The sequence below is a fragment of the Mustelus asterias genome, chromosome 14, assembly GCF_964213995.1.
Source record: "Mustelus asterias chromosome 14, sMusAst1.hap1.1, whole genome shotgun sequence".
In the NCBI taxonomy this organism is placed as follows: Eukaryota; Metazoa; Chordata; class Chondrichthyes; order Carcharhiniformes; family Triakidae; genus Mustelus; species Mustelus asterias.
Window position 1 is genome coordinate 71,028,415 of NC_135814.1, and position 6,139 is coordinate 71,034,553.

Here is a 6,139-nt window from a genome sequence, read left to right on the forward strand (position 1 = left end):
GTGGTCCTTTCTGATGCCAAGGTCGACGCTGGGTGTTCCATCCAGTTACATTTCGATTTGTAGACTTTCTTCAGTTTGATAGAACTGAATGACTTGTTCGGCCATTTCAGAGGACATTTAAGAGTCAACTACATAGATATAATAAATAAATTAAGTTTATGCATAATTCAAGAACTTAAGTAAGTTGCCTTCAGTTATTTTTGTAATTAGACCTGTTTAAAACATTGACAAGGGTCATTCTACGATTCTACATGTGAAGATACACCTTATGAAATATCTAACCAAACTTAAAGAAACAGATGGCAAATTACTGTAACAAAATTTAAAGTTTATTTATTTATTAGTCACAAGTAGGCTTACATTCACACTGCAATGAAGTTACTGTGAAAATCCCCTAGTCGCCACACTCCGGTGCCTGTTCGGGTACACTGAGGGAGAATCTTAGCATGGCCAATTCACCTAACCTGCACATCTTTGGACTGTGGGAGGAAACCGGAGCACCCGGAGGAAACTCACAAGGCTTGCTTATAAAAACACTGGCCTTGAAAAACCTAATGTTAGCACCAGATATTAGTTAGTGAACTTTAAAATCTTTCTCTTCTTTTGTTTTATAGCTTATTTTCAAAGGAAACAGAGCACTCTGTAAACCAAATAATTTGAAGTTAACATTTGAAGGTGAAACTCCACAGTGACTTACCATTTCATTCTGTGAAATGGCATCATTAGCAATCATTCCTTCTTTTCTCACTCCAATGCTAAATAATTAGATATCATTTTATTAATCTAATTCTACAGAACATATATATCTTACCCACACACACTATTCTCAACTATTTAATAAACTTTTTGTCAGCCTCATTCATCCAATTGTTAGGTAAATGGGCATGGTGAATTTTCTGCATCATCCCACAGATTTGATATCAATGATAGAATCTGAAAAACCCGTTGGATTTACCTTTGGCCAGAATTATTTTGATTGACATATTCAGCAATTTTCTGCCTTGGATAGACTCCTGATAAACAGTTTACAATATTGTAATTCTCCCTTCCACCATCCACACATCTGCTGTTGTCTTTGCGATGGCACTGTTTAGATTTGTGTCTGAACTCACAGCTATGAACATCACAGTTAACTCCTGTTTAAAGGAATGTTTCTTCAGTGAGATAATTGACAAGTTGGCTTAGGGCGAGTTGCGTCTACTGTGAAAGAATTTGGCAGGCCGATTTCAGCAATGGCAAGCTCCATGATAGCTGGAGTTGCTGATTCTTTAGAAGGGCTGCCTATTAAATATAATTTCTCACAGCGTGGTTAGCTCTTTTTGAGTTTGAAGGAAAATAAACCACATTCTTGACTAAGAGTTTTCAGACAGGTCAGTCACACCAGTGAATATTCTCAATGTCAAGACAGGATTTTGAAAAGCCATTTTTTGATCATTAATCATAAAAAGTTGTCCTTGTATTTGAATTAATAAATCAATTGCTGACATCTAACCCCATAAATCAAGCTAGAACTTAAAAGAAAAATCAGTCAAAGAATGCCGATGCTCCTTTTAAATCATCTTTTTTTCCATGAGCTTTCTGGCAATGACTGAAGACTACATAACCCATGTTCCTTTTTACATTTTACAAAAAAATTCACTGTTCACCAGCATGGCCATTAGGCACCGCAACCTGATTTTGAAAAGGCTAAAGAGCATTTATGAAAAACAAAGTTGCAGCAATAAGCTGTGGCTCAGTGGTTATACTCTCGGCACTGGGTAAGAAGCTGAGAGTCCTAGTCCCACTCGGGGGACTTGAGCACAAAATCTTTGCCAATGGTCCAACATGGACGGAAGACTGCATTGTTGGAGGTATTGGCCTGGATTTTCATCCTTGAGGTGGGTAGCGGGAGTCTGGAAAGTTCCCAGCTTGGCCTGTCCACCTTTGCGGGAGGAAGCGCCCGCAAAAGTAAAGTCTTCCCTGCTGGGGGATAGGTGCGGGCTGGACTCAAGCCAAATGACTCAGGAAAAAGTTTGGAGGCATCCACAGGGACTGCTTGGTGCTGAGGTGTACTGCTTAAAGAGCCCACCTTGCTGCTGTAGGACTTTGTCCGAGTTAAAATAAAACACAAAGGTCTCCAGCCTCACCACTTACACTGCTTCACCCTCCAAACACTTGCCATGCCCCATCTATACTACCTCATGGCTCCCACCCACCCCCTACGGCATCTCATGTCCCAGTGCTGAGCTATGGTACTTCCATGCCCATTGACTCACTATACATTGCATCAAAGCAATGAACCTTATAGTGACAGTAGGATGTAATAAAAAATACTTTAAAAGAAGAAATTCATTCATAACTTACTACTATATTGAAAACATCATTTCACTACAAGCTAATAACAAAAACCACAAACTCATGAAACCATTTAACATCTTATAAACAAACATTGTGAAAGTGACAACAGAGGTCAGAGAGCCAGAGCTGTCAATCAAGCAATGTTTTCTCTGGGGCATAGATGTTTCAATAAGCTTAATAGATTTCTGTGCTCTCACCCAAGCCAGCTTGGGCATGGTAGCCCATGGGAATGGGTGGAAAGGCAGAGTTTGGCACAGGGCATATGAGAAGGACCATTCAAATTGACCTTTTAAAAGGTTTCTGATTTGAACTAGGCCCGATTTTTACAGTCTTTCTGGCGGGTCCTGAAGTGGGAGTGTGGTGTGAATTGCATGGAGAGGATTCCCTCTGTTTTCCCGCCCACTCTGACCTGGTAGCAATTTTACACTAGGTTTGGCAGGGCCTCAGAGGGAAAGCCCGCTCATGCCCCAATTCAATTCCTTAAGTGACTCAGTGAAAATTGTGGATGCATAAGGCGTGCCTGAATCCACAATGGAGTCCGCCAAGTCGGGAGTGTCTGATGTGGGGACTTTTGACAAGAATCGGCCTATACCTTGTAAAGGCACTCCCAAAAATCAGAAAGCCCGGGAATGGGGTCAGAAATTCCAGGACCCATCCACCATTCTTTATTTATTCTAACTCGATGAAGGCCCAGGACAATCTCTTTGAGTTAAGATATTAAACTGAGACCCTGTTTGCCTTCTTAGGGGAGGATGTAAAAAAATCTTTTGAATAATAGTAGGAAAGTTTATCCCTATGTCAACTTCAGTAAAACAGACTGTCTGGCCATTATCACATTGCTATTTGTGGGAGATTGCAGTGTGAATATTTGACTGCTGTGACGAAGGAGCTGTGCTCCGAAAGCTTATGGTATTTGCTACCAAATAAACCTGTTGGACTTTAACCTGGTGTTGTGAGACTTCTTACTGTGCTTACCCCAGTCCAACGCTGGCATCTCCACATCTTTCCTACATTAGGACAGCGAATACAGTTCAAGAAGTGCTTTATTGGTTATCAAGTGCATGGGTCATTCTAAGGTTGTGACAGGTGCTACAAGTCTTTTTTGTAGTTTCCCTGATACATTTATTTACTCTTATTTATCAATAACTTGGAAAGGCACAAGGGGTAATTGGGTGAGTCTCCACAATCATTGGGATGCTTTGCCAGTCAACTGAACACATCAAAAAATGTGGCAGTGCTTGCCTGAAGTTCTGATACATATTGCTAGCGAGCAAACCAACCTACCAGCCACATAGACTCACATAAATTATGTTAGTTTTTTCAGGCTAAGTTGTCAGCCTATGAAAGGAAACAACATAATATTGCAGTACACCAGCCTGTAAATTTAGGTCAATCAACATCAGCGTCAACCAGCATCAGCCTACATGCTACATACTTAGAAAGTGACTTGTTGTGGCTTTAAGTTATAAAGGGTTTATTACCAACAAAATGTAAACAAGGGTCGGACAGAGCTGCGATAAACATCTACTCTCCTCTTCCCTGGCTCCAACTGAGATTCCTCCCCAACCCAGGACATGTGCCCTTGCATCCGATTGGCTCAGCTTCCCGTGTTCCCTTTCCATAGGATCTGGCCTGATCACGTGGCCTTCAGGGATTGCCCCCTTAAAAGGGCCACACTACCACACTCCTCCCCCCCCCCCCCACCCCGCCCCCAAACTGATTCCTGAGTTCGCCTATGATTGAAACAAAAGGAATATCATTAAACATAGGCATGCAAAACTCAACAAGACATCAGGAACACCTCAGGGAAAGCTTTTCACAAGTTCAGTCAGTCAAGAGACTTCTGGATCCTAGAGGAATGTCTTAATTCAGTATTATGATCTTTGGTGAATGATGAATCTGGGTGGGTAATTGCAAAAGGTAAACTCATCAATCAGGAGTCGAGATCCTCCTCAGTAGTCACTGTCCCCTTGGCTACAGAAACTGCTAGTTGTTCCGGCTCCACATTTACAACAGGGATTTGTAGTGACTTCAACAAGGTGAGTGTCAGGTCTTCAGGGCACTCTGGATTCTGATGATTTATCAGAAGCAGTCTATGAATGAATGCAACTTTTCTGGTGGGTCCGGTTGGGAGAATTCCATCGTCGGCCTTTTTCCGGGATTTGCGCAAGCACCGGAAACGCATGCACATCTCCCAGAGCCAGAGAACAGTTGGAGTCCAGACCACGCAGGAAACCGGCGGGAAGAGAGGCAAGTCATTTGAATCTTTTAAAAGTGTTTTGCATGTGATTATTGGGAACTTGCCGGGCCCAATTGAATCTCCCACCCCACCAGGAGTACTTCATTCCGGCGGGTTTAGAGTAGCTCCCCACGTTCGGGGAAGTAGCGGGAGACCCCGCTGGAGTAAAGGGGGGCAATTGGGGCCCCCCAGGAAGTCGGGAGGTGGGGGATGGTGCCCCCTGGGCATGGGCACCTTGGCAGTGCCAGCCTGTGCCCCCTAATGCTGCCCAAAGGGTAAAGTGCCCATGACAGGGGGCACCTGAAACTGCCCATTGGGCATCAGGCAGTGCCAAGGGGGCAGGGCCTATTGTGAGCAGGGCTGGGGGCCGATTGGTGGGGGTGGGGGATCCCGCTGCCACTCTGCATGGGGAACGGTTGGGGCTGGAGGGAGGCCAGTGAACGGGGCGGGCTGGGGTGGGGGGTCTGCAGAGGGGGGGCCTGCCTCCCGGGGTGGGGGGTCTGACTCCGGGGAGGGGGGTCAGCGGGGGACGGGTCTATCAGGGTGAGGGGGGTGGGGAGATCGCCACTGCTGGAGGGGGGGGGACTGGACATCGGGGTGCTCTGGGGCAGGTGGTCAGGGCTGGCCCGGGAATTGTCGTGGGGGCCACGATCGGGCTGTGGGAGGGGCTGGAGGGGCAGCACTGTGGGGATCCTGGGCTGGCCAGCGATCGAGCTGGTCAGCAAACGGAGAGACTGACAGATCGGGGCCACTGCGCATGCGTAGAGTTTCGGATCTGTCAGACTCTGGCGCGAATAGGCCCTGACCCCCTGGGCTTTTAATGAGATTCCCGATTGTGACCTCTACAGTGGACAGAGTGGGGGGATTCGGGCCTGAATCTGCACTGAAAAAACAGTCATGATCTCGAACAGTTTTCCCACCAATTCAGCACTTTGGGAGAATCGTCCCCAGAGTTTGTAAATAAAGGAAACCTGGTGAAGGGACACTGGACTCTGAGGAGTTAATTCAGTGGTGACGGGATGGGATAAATAATGTGACTATCCAAAACCGGCTGTTGGTAGAAGCCCAACTGGACTGCAAACAGGCACTACAGCTGGCCTTATGGATGGAAAAGGCAGCTAGTGGGGCATATGAGTTGCAATGTATCCTGATGGAAGTGGACACCCACACCAGTTCGCTCCAAATATTACCATCAACCCTTCTTTTTCAGTATTGGCATACTTTCATTCTGCTATAGCCAAGGTCCTGGAGGCATAGACTATTTGGCGTTCTTCTCCATTTGGCCATCTATGTGCTAATACTGCCCTGATGCCACATGGAGACGCATCACAGGTCAGCACTAACTCTTTTCTGGGATCATAATGTGCTAAGACACCAATGATGACAGCTGTTGCTTTATTTTCTTGAAAGCAAGATCTTGGCGGGCGGACCATTCCCAAACTTGACCTTTTTTTCAACAGTTGATGTGGCAGAACCAAGATATCAGTATGGTATGAATTTGCTGTAGTACATTACCAGCCCTAAAATGACCGTAACTCCTGGATTGAGGTGGGAGCCGGGGTA